The following is a 20,499-nucleotide window of genomic DNA, read 5'->3' on the forward strand; positions in this document are numbered from 1 at the left end:
AAAACACCCGTTTTTATTTAATACGGGAATATTGTACACTGGCTTTAGATCTATGGTTTGTTTCTAGGTTAAAAGTCATTTTGTGTGTTTGTTAGGCTGACTTTCAAATTTGAGAAAATCTCTCAGCATGTTACAATATTTCGATTCTACGATTAGTGGAGTTACTAGCTCACTTAATATGCTTATGTGATATGACCAAGAAAATTGTTTCCAAGCTCTACAAATAGTTTGCCATCATTAGGCTACCTTTTCTTTGAAAAGTCGGCTTATCATTCGTATGAATACGCTCATAAAACACGAAAAGAAAACGCCACACATTTCTAAGGCTGAAAAAGTAGTTGCGGCCATCTACAAAAACGTATACACTGATACTTATTTACCCTGAAAGAATACGGATCTTGAAAAAGTCTAACTATATAACAGCCCAAAAATCCCCTAAAAGAAACTTGCAACATAGGAATCTAGGTTGTATCTATACATATATTTGTGCAACAAGCAGTCGAGAGTAATTATATTAAAGCTTTTTATTCAATTATGACTTGTTTGAAAGGTTTGGTTTAGCCCCAAACTAGCCTAGGCTATTCTGTAATTAAGCCCTAGTTTTGTATTTCCTTGATAGAAGGTCAGATGAGTGGCTTTTTGTCATCTTGGAAAAAAGTTAAATCGGCCTCCCTTTTTCTGGTATTTTGAAGTGCCTAATTTACCAAAATATTACTGAAATGATTTCAAAAAGTACAAAGATGATAGGCTAATGGAAAGAAACAGTAAAATTTTACAAAAAATTCTAGTTTAGCTACTTTCACTATCTTGAAATGGGGTTAGGTTAGGAAAATAAAACTTTCAGGGATGGTTCTAGACTAAAGTAAGTCCTGGGAAGGTAATTTGAAGTACCTACTTCCACTCCTCCCTCTAGAGAGTCCTGACCTTTGATGACCTTTAAAAATCTGTGTTATAGAGATGAAACCTTGCAAAATAGATCATCTGGTTAAATGAAGTAGTCCCTCTCATGCAGTTTTGCTGAATTTCAGTCCCTTATCTCTAGCCTACTCCTTCCCCAAATTTTAGGCTTAAAAAATTAGATCAATGTTGACACAATTATGACCAGTGATCATTGTTTAGTAAAAGTATTGATTAAGGAAGCAAATATAATCTATATTTTTTGATCTGATTTTTGACTTAGCTTATAAGCACCATTAACCAAATATTTTGACAAAGACAGATTCATGCTGGTCCTATTATTGGAAAGTTTCTCTTAATTTTGATTTGGGTCTACTTTTCTTTGAATTTAGGTTTTGTGAAACAAAATTCCAAGGGTTTGAGGATCCTAGGATTTTAAGCCACATTAGGATTTTGTAACATACTTTTTCATGGCTTATTCTAAAGGCAGCAATATAAAACAAAAAAGTAGTTTCATCTTGTTCCCTAATCAACTTTTTCCAAATATAATAACAATAAATATATAAATATAATAACAAGACTTTCCAAATATAATAATGATGCTAACATTTAGAATCATGTCATTGTGAAATAATGAATTAAATATGTTCTGAGACCACACCATACATAAAAAAAAGGAAAGAAAAATATTTATAGAGCAATATACCAACAAGTTTGATTTTCAGCCATAGAATGAAACAAAGTGATAAAGCAGATATTTCAGCAAAGAAATATGCTAACCTGTCCTCAGTAGAAAACTGACTATTTGAAGTTGCCCCCCCCCCCCAAAAAAAAAAATAAAAAAAATAAAATATTCAATTAAAAAATGCCTCACTTTATAAGAGAGATACTTGGGATATTTTTATAAATTACATTTATTACAATTTAATACAAAGAGATCCAACTCACCTTTCTTCTCTAGAAAAAAAGATCAATTAGTTGTCTTAATACAAATTAAATATTAGACAGGCTATTTTGATTGCCAGGAAAAAGAATTCATGCCCAATCTAGTTTTTGACTTATCTTTCACTGTTTTTTTTTTACCAGGTGTTTTGTTCCTTTAGTTTGGGTAACTTCAAATGGTTAGTTCTTGCTTTTTCAATGAAGATGCTATAGCAAACATCTTTGCAAAAATTTTTTGTTCTCCTCCAGGGGACATAGTTCTCTTAATTTTGATTTGGGTATAATTTTCTTTGAATTTAGGTTTTGGAAACACAATTCCAAGGGTTTTTGTTTCCAAAACCCACAGATCCAAGGGTAGAGTAAGGTGATCCTCCAGAAAAGAGAATAGACAAGACTATTACCTGGAATTTTTTTTACAGAAAATTTTTACTATTCAGGAACCTTAATTTACAGATTGGAGCAAAGTAAGGTCCTTTGCTGGAACTTAAGTCATTTCAGAAACCTTACAAACCAGGATTTAGTAAAGTTATAAGGCTCAAACATTTTTCTTGCCTCATTTGTGCTGTAGATTCTTTTCTTATAGTTACATTTCATGCCGCCAAGTTTGTCCCTGTTTATCAAAGGTCTGTGTTCCCTGGTGGAAAAATGGGCAGAAGACTATGCCCTTGGAGGTAGAATGAGTAGAGGACTTTACTCCAAAAGACCTTCTGAATATATAATTTAGACTTTTTACCCAATCCTAAAAGTTTCATCTAATAACTAAATTACTCTACAATACAGAAAAAGGAAATTATCTAGAATTCTACCCCCATTTAATTTTTTTGGGATAGCAAAATATGGGAGATGACAAGAATGGATCAGTGAAAAACTAGGATAATCTTAGTGGAAGATTATCTGCTTTGAGCTTCTTTTTACAGGCTGTTTTCTCTTTCCATTGGTGTTTTTTTTATATATATAAGTAAACCTATATATATATAAGTATATATATATATATATATATATATATATATATATATATATATATATATATATATATATATATATATATATATATATATATATATATATATATATATATATATATATATATATATATATATATATATATATATATATATATATATATATATATATATATATATATATATATATATATATATATATATATATATATATATATATATATATATATATATATATATATATATATATATATACATATATATATATATATATATATATATATATATATATATATATATATATATATATATATATATATATATATATATATATATATATATATATATATATATATATATATATATATATATATATATATATATATATATATATATATATATATATATATATATATATATATATATATATATATATATTATATATATTTCTCTCTCTCTCTCTCATATCTCTCTCTCTCTCTCTCTCTCTCTCTCTCTCTCTCTCTCTCTCTCTCTCTCTCTCTCTCTCTCTCTCTCTCTATATATATATATATATATATATATATATATATATATATATATATATATATATATATATATATATATATATATATATATATATATATATATATATATATATATATAAATATATATATATAGAATAGAATTTAAAAAAATTTCTTTTGCAGCATGTTTGCCAAATTTGAATTTTACTTCCAAAAAAAGCACTATACATATCTCAAAGGCACTATACATATATAAATATATATCATCAAAAGAATGTGACGTTCACGTCAAGCAAAATTCATTGTAAAATAATACATGAAAAAAGTCAACACTTAATTAGAAAGTCAAAAATAAAAAACAATAAAATTAATGAAAATACATAAAAAAATATGATGAGTCAAAACTTAGTTGAAAAGTCAAAAAGAAAAAAATGAAAGACTAATTTTGCTGGCTATTATATAACTGAACAAAACTCTTCTGATATCTTTCATGTTTAGTGGGGATGGGAGTCAGTTTAGGGACATTTTGGGATTTTATATGGGATGGTCTGTTACAGGCAGGAAGGTAGGGTTTGGGGATGATGGAATGTAATCAAGGAACAGACAGGGTCTTGGTACCAAAACGAAGGCATAGGAGGTTCTTTCTCTTGGCCAACATGGTGAGCTTGAACTTACCTAGTAGATAATGATATGGAACCTTCCCTTCACCATTTATAATTCTAAGTGCTTATTTTTGGACATTTTCAATCTTATAAATATGCTCTGAAGAAAGACCAAAATGCTACACTGTACAAGCAAACTCCAGTATTGGCCAAAAAAAAAGAACAATAAAGTTGGAGAAGATCCTTAGGGGGGGGGGGGGGCCAGCAAAATTTAACAAATGTTTTAGAAGGGAAACCAAAGTGGAAGCTTGTTTTAGGATATTTTGATCATGGGCATCCCACTTCAAGTCAGCAGTAATTGTCACCCCAAGTAGTTTAATGTATGGGACAGAGATTTTGGGAGAAATGGGGTTTGTGAAAGAAGGGGGTTATTTTAAAAAATTAACTGTCATAACTGACAATTTATTATCATTAACTTTCATTTTCAACAAAGAAGACTCCTGCATGACATCGTCAAGTAATGTCATAATTGAGCTTTTAATATTTTGTTGACAAACCTCAAGTGAAGACAGGTTATCCACATACTTCCACTGCTCTGTGTGTTCAGTCAAAACAGAGCAATGGTTTGAGGCTATTAACCATTATAAGAAATAAAATGGGACCCATCAGAGGTCCCTGGGGCACCCCACAAAAGATAATGGTTTGAGGATATTAACTATTATAAGAAATAAAATGGGACCCATCAGAGTTCCCTGGGGCACCCCACAAAAGATAGGAAGTGGATTGGAACATTTTTATATTTAAGCACTTGAAGACAACTTGTTAAAAAGAAGGCAACAATTTTAACTAGAAAGGGACTCACTTGAAACTCCATCAGCAGTTTTTTTAAAAGGATATTGTGGTCAATTTGGTTGAACGCTTTCTGGAGATCAATTAATAAAAGATTCAACCAAGTATCAGGGTTTTCCAGGTTTTTAAGAATGATGTCAAGAAGACTAACAAGATAATGTGAAGTAGATGTCTCCTTCAGGTTTCCAAATTGTTGTAAGTCAGTAAGTTCAAGAATCTCTACCTTTAACCAGTTAGCTAAGAAACTCTGATACATTTTTGAAAAAACTGGGGTTAAGGTGATTGGTCAAACTCCTGTAAAATTGTTCACGCCTCCCTTCTTTTGGATTGGACTAATATAGTCCAGCTTCCAACACAATGGGTAACATCCGGAATTAGTAATATCATTAAAAATACTAACAAGGGGTGTTGATAGTTTATCAGGGAATGCTTTTATTAGATCAATTGGGATATCAATGGGACAAATACTATTTTTTTTTTCAGTTTCTGTATTTTTTTCTATTATATGCTTTGCTGAAATTTCCAGGATTTTATCTTTTGGAGTTTCAGGTATTAGCTGATTTTTCGAGAGAAAGGGGAACATTTGCTCAATGATGTGCAAACCCCCTAGCTGTCTATTAAGCTCGTTTGCTGTCTGTTCAGGCAGTTCATCCAGAAGAAAATCAAGGTTCTTGCATGACCAACCCCCTATTTCTTTCACTTTCTTAAACCTTTGCTGAGGTTTGCTCTGTTTTAAGTAATTTAATTTATTCTTACCATAATGAGAAGCAGCACAACATATTTCTTTCTTAATTTGTTTATGGAGGGTTAAGGCTTCCTCTTTCTTTCCAAGGCAAAAAAGTTTTAGTTTCAAATTAATTAGTCCTTTTATTTTTTCAGTAATGTAAGGTTTTTCTGAGTAACATACCTTCTTGGTAACCTCTGGGAAACAATTTTGGTAATTTGTCACTAAATTTGTTTGAAACAAACTAACCTTTGAATTAAGATTTACACTCAACAAAACATCATCCCATCTCTTGGACGTAATCCAAGATCCAAAATCAAAAAGACCTTGACTTGTTGTTGGCCATTACAAAAATTCAGAAACTGAGTAATTTGTTTTGATAACTAGCAGTGGTTTCAAATCTAGCATGAAATGATAGCTACCACCACGGGGGGGGGGAAGGGTAGTTGGAATATTGTAGAAGATTTTAAGGTTCGTGCAAATAATATCCTAACTGGTACCACATTTTGTAGTAGGGAAATCAACAATTTGCTTAAGCTTCTGATTATTGCACAGATAATTAAGACTTAGTTTGTTTGCGTCTTCTGCTATACAGATGCTGGCATTTGGATACTTCATCATCAAAAAGTCAAGACTTGCTTATAGCCTTTCATGAAAATTACAACAAAAACAAACATTCTGTCTGGGTGAATAATAAAAAGAGCGAATTTTTAAATTAGTGTAAGGTTAGTGTTAAATTAGTATAGCTTTATAAACTCTAGAAGACCAGTCGTTTTAAGGAGATCTGGATTTTGAGCCAGGAATTCAGTAACCGCAGTTATATCAATATGGTTCAATTTTGCTGTTGCTTCTAACTCAACTAACTTTTCAAAATTCAAACTTTCAGCGTTTGTAAAGGAGGAAAATGAAGAAATGATAACGTTTTTTTATCAAACTCTTTAACCACAGATTTCTTCAAAAAAGCTTTGTTCTGAGGCAACTTTGGCAGGGTGTATGTATTAAAATCAATGCTGGGAGTGGGGAGAACATACCCTAGAAGTCAAGTATTATCATTGGGGTTATTGTAGCGAGGTTTGCTCTAAGGCCCAGGCTCAGCACCCTAAACAGAGAGACTACTAAACCAGTTTTGAAGTGGGAGGGGAAGAGAGTTACTTTTAAAAGTTGGGGGTAAATGGAGAGAGCAGCTGGTAAATTTTTCTTCTTTTGTAAAATTTTCTTCTATTAAAGAGGGGAAACCGCCTTTTAAAGAGGGATTAAAAGGCGGGACTGAACCCGGCTTGAGAGAAAAGGAGGACAGTGGACAATTTATGGGGATATTTTTAAGTTGGGATGGAACTACGGTGGAATGGAGATAATCTGTTAGATGGCTGTTACCTAAAGGTGGGAATGGTTATTCACGTGTGTCAAGGAGTCGTTGGTTTGTGAGAGAGTGGGGAGGGTATAGGGCCATATTCCGTAAGCGGAGAGGGAATAAGGCTTCTGAGTGAGGGGGGTAGTAGCAAAGGGATGTTTTTTGGCAAGGTAGGAGAAGGAGGGATGGGTACTGACGATTCTAAGAGGCTGGGTATAATATTAGAACGAGGATATTTCTTATTCAAGCGTTTGGGATGGGAGCTGATTAAAAGAGGAGGGTAGTAGGTAATTGGTAAGGGTCTGTTAATTGTTGAGCTGTGTTTGACAAGCTTTGGTGGGAAATTTTTGCTTGGGTCCGGTGTACTAAAAAAGGACGGTCAAAGGGGGAGGAGTGACTCTTACAATTTATAACTTTTACAGATTGGTGCAATTTTCCTCGTGGGGGTAGATAAAAAGAAGGAGGTGAGCTTTAGTGCAACCAAACCTTAACGTGAGCTTTAGTGCAAACCTTAACGTGAGCTTTAGTGCAACCAAAACAACAACCACTGGAAAAAACGGTACAGATATTAGCATGCTTAAAATTGCACTCAAGCATACTACATTTACCTAATTGTAGAATTTATATAAATGTAACAAATTGCAATGACTAGCCCTACAATTACCACTTAAGAATTTTTTACAAATGTTTGAGGAAATATCACTTTTGGCCAGGTCAGGGATTGTACGTCGATTTCGTTTTTCGAGGCTGCGAGCACAGAGGCGCCATTTCAGCCAAACCTTAGGGTGGGCAAGCAATCAACATGGGCCCCGAAGCAGGCTTGTATAAAAAAAAAAATTGCCTCTAGCTTTATCCGAAATAAAAACTGCCTTCTGTGGGAGTTACTGTAAAAATTAAGGAAATTGTCTCAATTGCTTTGGCTTTCCTTCTTTCGTTCTTATGCCATAGGTTCGGAAAAGGCCAGATATCTGAAGAAAGCGGAAACGGTATTTGCGATGTTAAAAAAACAGCCGTTTGGGAATCTTCCACTTTTCCGAACCTATAACTTGACGAAAGCCGAACCTCTGTAGAAACTCACGCTTTGACTATAGTATATTCTGTAGCCGAATTCTTCAGCTCGCTGCTTACAGTAAATACTTTAGTCCAAGTCGGAGTCACGCTCCGGCTATGACGATGCAAAACTTTGCTCAATCAAGTATATTTACAAAATCAAAAAATACAACAAAATTTTGAAACAGATCAGTGAATACTCAAGGCAACCAGGGGAACCGTCGTGGTTTCATCTTCGCAAAGTCGTCAACAAGCTGGTCGAAATCCAAGTTTTTAACTAAATCCTTCTCTGCAAAGATCAAAAGCAGGTGACTAAGACGATCGTCACCTGTGGTCGAGCGCAGATAGTTCTTCACTATTTCCAGCCCAGAAAACAAGCGTTCATTGATGGCTGTCGTGACAGGAAGTGTGGCAGCAATATGAAGAACTTTGATAATTTCTGAATAGGCCACTGGAAGTGTCTCAATATTATTGATGACGTCTACGAAGTTCTTCAGCTTTGTCTCCTCCTCGAGCAAAAACCGCTTGGCAATACCAGCTTGGGCCTCAAGAAGTATCTGGTCAATGTCCATTTCAGAATAAAGTTCAGAGAATTGCTTGAGGAGCCCTGCATCCATGAACTTGGTAGAGCAGGGGTCCAGAGCTTCGAGTGTACTGAGCACTGGAAGGTTATCTGTAAACCGTCTGTCGAATTCTGCAATAAGACAACCTACAATCTCCAGGTAGTCTCTTTTCCGTTCTTCCGCTAGATTTGGAGCTCTATTGTCAGATTCAACAAACTGTTTTCCTAACGTTAGAGTGGTCATGAATTCTCTCAATTGTTTAATAGTTTTTTGGGTTCTTCTATGTCGTCCCCTCTGACCCGCAGGGGAGAATCTGGTTGCGGGTCCATTCACGCCAGGTACTTCAATTTCAAGACCTTCACTAAACTCTTTTGCCTTCTCCAACAGTGATGCAAATGAAGTGTCAAAGCGCAGTTCCTTGTTGCTTGAATAAAGGTGCGGGACCTAGATATTACCAGATCAACTGCCTGAAGCTGCTCAGAAAGGGAGTTTGTCCTCCTCAGAATTGCTTCCATATAGAGCAACTGGAATATAACTATGAAAGATTCCATTTTTCTCTGGAGCCCAACTGCTTCTGCTCGAGCTTCACTATCAGCTCCCTTGCTGACTGCAGTCAGTAGAGCCAGAACACATTCATATCGGAGTCTTGTCTTCGATATTGATCGATACCAGTATGACCATCTTGTCGCAGCACTCCTTTCTAATTCCAGGACTGGCAGTTGAGTAGCCTTTTGGGACTCGACAAAAAGCTGATGTCTGGTGTTGTTGTTGGAAATGAACGTGTACAGATTTTGGACTTACGAAAAAAATTAGCCAACAGTTCCAACACCTTCAACGCAGTTTGCAATGACCAAATTTAGTCTATGCGCATGGCAATGAATGTATAGTGCTGGTGGCGCTTTCGCTCTCAGTCGCGCTTAAACACCAGAGAAGGGCCCGCTCATCACGCTTGCTCCGTCGTAGCACTGAGCAACACAATAGTTCCAGTCGAGGCCAAGTTTCGCCTCTGTGTCGTGAATGAAGCTGGCTAAACTCTCAGCATCCAGGCTTTTCATATGGTAGCATCCTATTGGTCTTTCTCGTACTTTTCCCTCGTCGAAGTACCTCAGAAGAATGGCGAGCTGTTCTTTCTTCGAATTATCTTTTGTCTCGTAGACAAGAACAGCAAAGTATTTGGCACGCTTAATTTCTTGCGCTGTTGTAGACCAAATCCTAGATCCGATAACTGAAATTAGATCGTTCTGGTATTCGTGGGACGTATAGTGGCCGTATCGTCTTTGTAGCTTGTTGAAAAGCGTGGGAGAATACTCGGCGAAAAGATTGCAAGTTTCGACGAAATGTCCTTTGTTTGCCGAAGATTCAGTCTCATGGTGGCCGCGAAAGGCTGTACCCAGTCACCCCAGTAGGGCCGTTACTTTCAGTAAAGCCTTTTCGTGTTCCCTGTTTTCATTCATCTCCTTATTCCTGTCCGTTGACAAAACAGATGCGATGGGTTGCATCTCCTTGGCTTGTATAGCTTTGAACTTCGTCCACGAAACTGTACTGTGCCTGTGGCGGTCACCTTTCGCATGCTCTTCTAGAACGCTTGAGATTTCCTTCCATCTTCTAATGCCGGTCTTGATGAAAGGCCTCGCCCCGTACCTCTATCCGCGAAGGTTTGACGTGCCGCCAAAGTGTCTGCAGCAGAAACAGAAAACGGAATTTTCCTTAACTGAGTACTCAAGCCAAGGATGCTTTCCATAATACGAAATATTAAATGACCGTCATAGCTTGCCGTTTGCTGAAATCTATGCAGGGTACCGTAGCAGCTGTGGTTGACATGGATGGTCGTGGGAGGATGAAGAAATATCAGTAAAACCACTTGAACGATGGTGCTCTTCATCTCGAGTCGTATCTCGTCCAGATTGTGCCTATTGAGCAGTCACAGGCGCAGTGTCTCTTTTAGTTGTCTCGTTTTCTACTAGCTTGGTCTGACCGACCACCACGTCCTTCGACGGACCCAACGCGACGGCAATGGATTGTTCGGGTGCTGAGTCAGGCACCTGAAAGATATACCCAAAGGTTAAAAGCCACTCTTGTACTTTGAAGCACTATTGAACTCATTTTCAACATCTAAGCAGTTGCTTTTTTTAGTATGTTAAGTCCAAACTGCGTAGTAGTTTCCGCTTTTGGCACAGCAGTTCGGGAAAAATAGTGTTAGAACTCCTCCATGGTGTGACAGTTTACTAAAGTATATCGAACTTCGGAAAAAAAACAGGAAATTTCAGCAAAGCCAAAGAGAGCGTTTTTCGGATGATTATACATGCGTTGGTCCTTATCTAGCCGTAAAGACAATGATAGAAATTTTGGGCTTAATGCAATAGCAACCCAAATCGCAAGAAACCTTTGCAGTAGTCATTGAATGAATGATTCGGGTGTCATGACAGATCGCAAATAAGCTAAAGGCGCGTTCGATTGGTTGTAGTTTCAGTTACGTCCTTCTCCGTTGTGGGCTTATTTGTATTTTTTCTGCGACGTTCTCCCATTTATCCTGAAGAACTACTGATAATGTGACCGCCAAACAGGTTCATAATTTTGGACCAAATGGCGAATCGTGAAGCGTGACTACAGCAAATCAAATGTGGTTTCATATCACATGTTGGATTTTTTGCAAATCTAATGCTATAGGCACTGTAAAACTGTTGGTTTCCATCAATAAAAAAAAGAAAGAAAAGAAAAAAAAACAAGAATCTTTGTTTTATAAAGCTCAGACGATGTAGAATTGTTACACACAAAACTAACAGAACTGCCAAACCGGGTGGTTCCATCAAAAAAAAAAAAGAGAGACAAAAGAAAAAAAAATGACAATCTTTGGCTTATGCCCTTCAACCCATGTAGCATTGTTATCCATAAAATTAACAGTGCTTTGCAGAAGAAAAAACAACAAAACAAAACAACATAGAGGTAATCTTAATCAAACGGTTCGTGGTAACGAACTGTAAGTAAGGAGCGACCCGGCTCAATGGTACCGAAACTCTAGAAAACGGGTTTTTGATACCAATAGATACATCAAAAGAATCAGATTAGTAGAACCCCCTTATTGAATATGGGGGGGACTCCATATATGGGCATAGACCCTTATTGAATACAGGGGGACTCCATATATGGGCATAGACCCTTATTGAATACGGGGGGGACTCCATATATGGGCATAGACCCTTATTGAATACGGGGGGGACTCCATATATGGGCATAGACCCTTATTGAATACGGGGGGGACTCCATATATGGGCATAGAATACTGACGGGGCACCACTGCTGCCATCTACAATTAAGTCTAACGCTGACAGGCTATAATTTATGCATGTTTTTATGGTTTTTGTCACTGAGAATAAAAAAACAGGATTTTTCTCACTTTGATGGATGTTTCTTGGATGTCAACAGCAATTTATGCATGTTCTTATGGTTTTTGCCACAGAAAAAAAAACAGGATTTTTCTCACTTTGCTGTATTTTCATGGTTTATTAATGTCTAATGGGGTCAAGGTCAATTTATTTGTTGTTGTTTGGCAAGGTGTAATGACTCCTGGGGTGAAGTTTGCACATGCACATTGACGGTGGGGAGAGATGTATTGATCTAGGACTCTAGGGGGAAATGGATTTCCGAGAACTTGATTTACATAATCGCTAGGGGGAATGTTTTGATAAAGGAATCGACTAGGACAAGTACAAACAGTACATAATTTATGCAAGCTTTTATGTTTTTTGTCACTGAGAATGAAAAAACAGGATTTTTCTCACTTTGATATATTTTCAAGGTCGATTGATTTGTTGTTGTTCGTCCAGATGTAATGACACGAGGGGTGATTTACATATTCGCTAGGGGGAATTTTTTGATCCAGGGGAGAGAACTTGATTTACATAATCGGTGGGGAGAATGTTTTGATTCAATAACGAGAAACAGGATCACGTGTCTCCTTCTAAGCCAATCAGAGGGCTGGAAATATTAGCGGGAGAGGATTGCAGAGAATATAAGGAAAGGATTTTTGCTATAGTTTTTATTAATCTATGAATAGAATTCAACGGAGTGAGAGGAGTTTGACATTACTCATTTAGATATATATTTGTGTTGACGATGAGTGGAATGTTTACCCTATCAGAAGTTGACAGTAGAGTGGGTAGCAATAATACATGAGCACCAAACATTGTGGTGGAAATCACGAGAGGATTACGGCACTAAATAATTTCCCTACTAGTCCGTTCAAGAATAATAATGAGAAGAACAAAATCAATAAAGAATCATATTTCTTGTATTATAAACAACACTTTACAGAAAACAGAAAAATACCACTTTTTTAATTTATAATAGAAAAAAAATGCACTAGAAAAAGCACTTTAATAAATATACTTTATTTATAAATACAACATTTAATGAAAAATACGCTGAATAATATCACTTTTTTTTAATTTGAATGTAACATGTATATTTACTAAAAAAAATCTGATCTAAGTAAAAAAAAGATAACTTTGGTAGTGGCGGTGCGCCCCCCCCCGCCCGCACGGCCCCCCCCCCCCCCCCCCAAGGTTTTGGGAAAAATTTATTGGACTACTCAAACCGATACTTTCCCTATGGTTAAAAAATTCGGCCAGGTCTGAAGTTAAATTGTGTCCAAGGGGGAGAGTAGTTACAGCGTCTTGATAAACATATACCTTGTCGGAAATCGTGATCATGGCATTTTTGTCTATATTTACAGTAAAGTTCCTGTAGTTGAGTGAACGAATTGCCAGCAATTTGGCTTGTGGAATTGTATTTTGAACAATACAATTCCTATAGATGTCCATGTCGAAATTTTTATCCACATAGCGCGTGGGCACTCCTTCGCAACATATCTTGATTTCCTCGTCGTGTGTCTGTATAAAGTAAACCTTCGGACTTACAAGAACACCGCGGGAAATCATGTCGCTTCCCGTTTCTGATTTTAAAAATAAAAGCTGATTTGGCACCCGACGTTTCACTAGCTCTGGGTAAAGCTCACTCCAATTGGTGTAGTCCATCCGCGAGCTGATGATTTCACCGTGCGCCAAATCATCAAGTAGGTTTGGGGTTTTTACTTTTAACAGTAGAGAGTCTGTTTCCCCGTAGCAGACCTCTACTTGTCCCTTCTTCGGCCACTGTACCTTTGCCACGTTGTAGTAGAATTCCAACATGAGTTCTTTAGAGATCTCCAAGATCGCACTGCCTACAGCAATATTTTTATTCAGGACAATGCATCTATTTTATCCTATTCAATAGTATCATGTCCGGGCCAATGATTGTAAAGGAAGTGTAATTTGGATCGGTAGTAATTCGAGCACATTGTTTGGGATCGGTCACGACGTCACAACGATTCCTATTGCGAACACTCACGCATTTTACCAAAAGCCGAATTCAAAATCAGCTTATAAATTTATTTTTCGGCTTTCGTTTGCGCTCCAGAACGTTTCTTGACAAAAGTGTCAACAAACGTTTTCAGATAGGGTTTTTGTCTAAACTGGAGGGCTCTATGAACCTTTGTGACGTTGAAACCGTTATTGCACATCCATGTTAAAGCAACATCATGTACATCAATATTTTTCTTCGGCAGAAGGTCAGCAATGAGTTTTTGTTTTGAAGGTGACCAATGCAACCTGTCCAACTCGACTAAATGCCTATTGCGGGGGCTCAAAGATCCCTAGTCACAGGTCTATTGATGCATGGAAATACAAAATCCTTTACTGAATCGTGAAGCTCAACTGGTATCTCCCCATCAATTTCAAAAACCATCCAACCGGCCCATTCTCCTCAACACTGTCAATGTTGGGGAAATGGGGAGCTTGAGGATCAGTGAGCCGTTTATAGCCATCGCAGGGTAGCGCATAATGGGACAGGGCCGAGGGGTAAAGAGATTTCATATCAAGGAAAACTGCATCCGATTTTGTTCCCGTCTTCTCTCCAGTTGGATCAGTTTCTAAGATACGATCCCCGTAAAAAATGTATCCACCTCTCATTGACCTCTCAATGAACAGGTGCTGATCGATATCAGTGATTAGCCCGATTTTTTTCCCCGCTAATTTTTAGGATGAGGTCCATTACCAGATGAGGAGATGAAAAATAATATCCATAATCAAGATTAAGTACCCCAGAGATTTTGTCCATATTTTTACGCATATTATATAGCAAAGTTAACATATTACTCTAAACATACAGCTTGTGGCAATCAAATCCTTTTTTTACCACCTCCTTCTTCCCTCACCTTTTTAGCGAAACTGTATTCATCAGGGGTGCACCTACGATCTTGTAGACTGTTGTAAAACGATTCGATCGATGGAATAGTTTCCTCAGCAAATCTTGACATGGAACAATAATAATCATAATGATAGATGCCCTTGACCGTCAAAAAATCATATAAATCATTTGGAAAATATTGCTTAAGAAGGGGGAAAGCGTTGAAGCTATCATAGTTTTTCTGCACTTGAACTAAGTCGCTCAATGATTTAGGGAAAAACTCTAGGAATCTAAAAAGCGAATTTTATTCATGTACTCAACGTCGTCTTCAACATATCTCCACATAAATTCCAAAACAAGCAACTTTTCCGATGATTTAGGAATGATTTTGTAGGAAAAGCTGTCTATCACCCATGCATTATCCACTGTTCCATTTCTTTGAAGATGTGCCATTGCTGGTAGCACATACTTCAGATCATAGTTAGAATTATGTATAAAACTGGAAGAAAGAGTTGCTGTTTAATTTTTAAATTACATGAATTGTTAGCCCACCCCCGAAAGTTACTTTTTGCCGTTGAATTTGGGTCAATAAGATGATTGTGATCCTGGACCGAATCTTTTGGGGCAAGAGCACTTCTACAAACCCAACAACCTGTCCCCTTTTCAAGTGCCCGCTGCTCTTTATATGACAATGACATTGGGTAGTTGATGTTACATAGTCATGAAATTGTGCCGTTCGCTGTTTATATTAAAGATACCAATAGGTTCTTCAAGCTACCTGCTTCATCCATAGCCAAAAAAACTCTTCCAGCTGCATTTTATTATTAGAATCGCGACGGGCATGCGCATAGAAACACGCAACTAGTTTGTGTTCCTTGACTATATTTTGCCTTGATGGGTCTGATACCTCCACCATACTTTATCAACTTGTAACAGGGAATTTTGGAAGTTTCTAAATTGGAAAGTATCTCTGCCTTCTGCCGGCATTTCTATTCTTTGATTGCCATGAATTTTACAATATCTCATGTGATCCGAGAATGTTCGCTCAGATCTAAATGAGGAAAGACACATGGGGCAATAGTGACGCTCCCCATATTTTTTGCCTTGGGATAAGAGTCGACTTATTGCCGTAACGGGGAAAAAATGACCATAGGACTTTACATCTTTGGGAGGCTCGTAAATAATCCAAACCCAATTTTTAACATTATATACCGACGGTGTCCTAACTGAATATAAAACTCCTTTTTTATTTGGTTTCTTTCCCCCCTTTAAAAATTCTGTGTCATACTGGAGAACAACCACCCCTAACCCAAGAGTTTCATTTGCTTTTTCAAATACAGTTATTTCTTCTAAGGACACCGGATATTTTCCCTCTAAACAATCAAAATTTACTTTAGGGAAATTTTCACCACCGTTACGCGCAAGTCCGTCGAGATTTTTTATTGTTGACTTATCTTAATGTTTCATGGGCTGCTGCTAAAAATGCATATTTAAAGTATTGCAGCCCCGTTTCAAAATTGAAACCCTGAACCCCTCCTGTAGCCGACAAATCTGGGTGGCATTTTATTTTGCTACCCTGCCCTCCCCTTAAACTAAAGTTTTTTTTTTTAAATCTATTGAGATTCAGATCCATGTGTTCAATGTAAAAAATTGTGAACACGCTTCCCATCTCGTTAAATATGTCCAAAGTCGATGTTAATTTATTGACCCAATTGAAAAAGTTACCCTCAAATTCATTTAGACCAGGGTAAAAAGTTTGATTACCAGTTGAAATATGAAAATAAAAAATGGCCCCAGATGTCCCCTTTTGTAAATAAACTTTTTGATTTACTGATGCCTTAATCCCCCCTTGACCCCCCCAATTCTGAATCTGAATCTCAATAAGTGCTTGAATTCGGTCGATGTAGGTATGAACAACATTAACAGGGTCTTTAAAAATGATACTTCCATCAACCAGGTTGTCCTAGGGGGGATTGAAATCTTCTCTATGTGTCTGTAAGTGACCTAGAGCAAATTCCAACAAATAAAATTCACGTACTTCCAGGGACCAGACACTATTTTCATGTCCTCCACCTATTTGAACAAAACCCAATTCAATAATAGAAAAGTCATTGTCATAAAAATCCTTGGAAACATTAGGTCCAACAGTTTGCATAAGGCTGTCCATTTCTTCAGTTGTAAATTGAAAATCCAGGGGGATACTAAATGACGTACCTTCACTAACATCATCCGGCGAGAGGGGACAATTACCCATGATATTTTGAAGTCCTGGGCCAGGGAAGGCAGTTGTTTTCGTAGCTTCCCCCTGAAACTAAAATGAATGGATTGAGTTTTTTCTTTGACGAAAGTCTTATCACAATTATAGCACCCTATTTTTTTTCTTAGTCGGATTTATCAAACAATTTATTTTTTTTTCTTCTTAATTGGATTCGTATTTATCAAACAAATGCATAATAAATTACGAATTTTTGCTTATAGCATTATTTACAAAACAAATGCATAATAAATTACAAATTTTGTTAATAACACACACGCACACACACACACATGCTCACACACACACACACACACACACACACGTAAGCGCACACACACACACACGTACACGCTCACACACACATGCGCACACACGCACACACACACATGTACACGCTCACACACACATGCGCACTCACACACACACTCACACACACATTCGCACACACGTTCACACACACACACACACATACACACACACACACGTATTTGCACACACGTTCACACATACGTGTACACGCACACACACACGCACACACACATGCACACACACACACACACACGTTCACACACACACATGCGTACACACGCGCACACACATCGCAACGTTTCACTAATAGCAATAAAATATGGTAAAAAAAATCAACTCAAAAACTGTCTTAATAGCTCATTAAAAAAAATTTACTTTTTTTTCTATAAATCTAGTCATCCATAAAAAATAGCGATCAGATTCCTTTTCCTGCAAATCTACTCGTTTAAAAATCTACTATTTGTAATAGCAATAACGTAAAGTACATTAGATAAAAGTACATACATTACCAAATTCAGACTGCACTTGTGTTTCGGATGGGGTGGTGATGTCCGTTTCTTGCATAGATGAGCCAGCGGGGTTCACCATCCTGTGAGCAGCCGCCCATTCTCTTTTTGGTTTTTGACCAGACTGTATTCGCGTGGCTCCCGATGGGCCAGTTATCTCCACCTGTTGCATTAGAGTAACGCTATTAGCCGTAGCTCTCTTTGGAGGAGGAGAGTAATTGTAAGAATTTTCCTCCTTAAAAAGAAGACACAATTTAGTATGGAAAAAACGATTCCCCTTTTTTAAAGAAGAAAAAATTAGTCTGCACAAAGAATTCCCCTCTCCCTCCCCCATACTTTCCATGCGACGAAATAGTTTGTTTTTTCACCTCGCAACGATGGTGTTAGAATTAGTTCCCTGTCGTATATTTTTATAAAAGCCTCTTAATCATCTATGAAACCCCATTTGCATTCATCAAATAGAATATCTCGTCTAATTTGGCCGAAAAACAATCTATTTTTGAATGTGTTTTGAATCACAAAGACATGTTGCATTAATCTATGCGATAAGACGTGTGAAGTTTCGTTCCAAAAGGACCCTTTAGTCTAATTATAAACACACGTGGTTTTAGACCGGAAAAAAGACAATACATCTTAAATACAAAATTGGGAAAAGAAACATTTTGAACGAAATAACTATTACTATAGAATTAAAATCGTAAACAAAGGAGGGGGGAGGAGGGATTTTATTTACATAGTGGAAAGAAAGAGCGTACTTTGTTTTTTCTAACGAGTATACTCATAATATTGTAGGGTTTTTATTGTTGGAGGGGAGGGGGAAGCCCCTCCCCTCCAACCGGTGGGGAATCCCCGCTCGTTTGGCCAGCTACCAATGAAAGGCAAGCGAACGTGTTTAATCACGTTTAGAGGTCACATAGAAAAACATAGGAAGGAACATAGCGTTATAGAATAGCATAGGAGGGAACATAAACCCTTGGAATAGCATGGGAAGGAACGTGGTGCTATAGAATAGCATAGGAGCGAACATAAACCATTAGAATAGCATGGGAGGGAACATAAACCCTTATAATACCATAGGATGGAACATGGTACTAAAGAAGAGCATGGGAGGGAACTTAAGCCCTTATAATAGTAAGGAAGGGAACATAATCCACCCAAATCCATAAGTACATGCCCTGCAAAGGTTTCAAGAAACTTAATCTCCTCAAAGAGCAAAGGAAGGAACATAATCCTCCCAAATCCATAAGTACATACCCTAAAAAGGTGTCAAGGAACGTAATTCACCCAAATAGCACAGGAAGGAGCATAAAGTATTCAAATCCATAGGTAAATGCTCTGGAAAGGTGCCAAGGAACGTAATCCACCCAAATAGCACAGGAAGGAACACAATCCACCCAAATAGCACAGGAAGGAACATAGAATCACCGTTAAACCTTTTTCATGATATTAAACCAATAAGGAAGAAAAGAGTAGTGGCTTTACGTCTCCCCAAATCCAGAAGTAGCATTCTACTTATATGTATATATTTATATATATATATATATATATATATATATATATATATATATATATATATATATATATATATATATATATATATATATATATATATATATATATATATATATATATATATATATATATATATATATATATATATATATATATATATATATATATATATATATATATATATATATAAGAATAAATGACATCCTAAACGAACAGAAATTAAATAAACAATCATAGGAAAAAAAAAATACAACAAGTAGTAATATAAATGAATAAATAGATCTTAAATCGAGTAATGCTTAGATTGAATATGAAAATCAAGCTTAAAACGAAAAAAAAATATTTTGCTATTGAAATATAAAAGAAACTTCAAACGAACAGAAATTAAATAAACAATCAATGCAAACAAACATACAATAGATAGGCTACTAATGTAAATGAATAAATAAATCTTAAAGCGAGTGAAACTTAAATTGAATATGCAAATCAAGCTTGAATCGAACAAAAATTTCTACAAACAAGAGTTTGGGTATCATCTCATTCTCACACTGCAAAATTTAAAATCTACTGCGTCATTGGAGCTTTTCTGAGAACTATATGCGTCTTGAACAGTCTTGGAAAGTGTAAACAACATCAAATTGAACATTTGATATATAATGATATTAGCTGTTGAAAGATCCATCAGCTCAAGGATTTATTTCACTCTAATTTAGTTTTTATTATCAATTATTCAATAACTGGAAAAGAAAATGTTTGTAAGAAAATTTGTTTTCAGTGAGGTTTCAATGACGCAGTAGGCTTTTGGTTTTTATTTACAGTTAAGGTAAAGAGCAGTATCCAAACTCTTGTTTGTAGTGAAACTATATTCGTCTTGACTCTAGAAAGAACTAATAAATTAAACTGAATATTTGATGTATAATGATATTAATTGCTGAAAGCTCAGCAGATCAAAATTTTACTATAATTTTATTGTTTATTTTCAATATCAAGTGCAAAAAAAAATATTTTTAATAAAATTGGTTCCCAGTAAAGCGCCAATGACGCAGTAGGTTTTAGACTTTTACAGTGATTGAAGGAGGCGACGCACATACTCTTGTTTGTTGTGATTTTTGTTCGTTTCAAGCTTTACTGGCATATTGAGTTTAAGTTTCACTCGTTTGAGATTTTGTTATTCATTTACATTAGTATTTATTGTATGTTTGTTTGCATTGATTTTTTTTTTAAATTTCTGTTCGTTTTAAGTTTCA

General features: G+C 36.2%; 1 protein-coding gene across 1 annotated transcript in view; it reads left to right on the forward strand.

Moving 5' to 3' along the window:
* Window positions 1-390: 390 nt before the first annotated feature.
* Window positions 391-20,499, forward strand: part of LOC148952771 (uncharacterized) — a 75,004-nt gene continuing 54,895 nt past the window's right edge. Inside the window, exon 1 of the mRNA XM_089088079.1 lies at window positions 391-505. The gene's annotated coding sequence lies outside the window, so the exon portion shown is untranslated. The remainder of the gene's footprint in view (window positions 506-20,499) is intronic.

The sequence above is a fragment of the Artemia sp. Qi Xiang Cuo genome, chromosome 4, assembly GCF_049724085.1.
Source record: "Artemia sp. Qi Xiang Cuo chromosome 4, ASM4972408v1, whole genome shotgun sequence".
Taxonomy (NCBI): Eukaryota; Metazoa; Arthropoda; class Branchiopoda; order Anostraca; family Artemiidae; genus Artemia; species Artemia sp. Qi Xiang Cuo.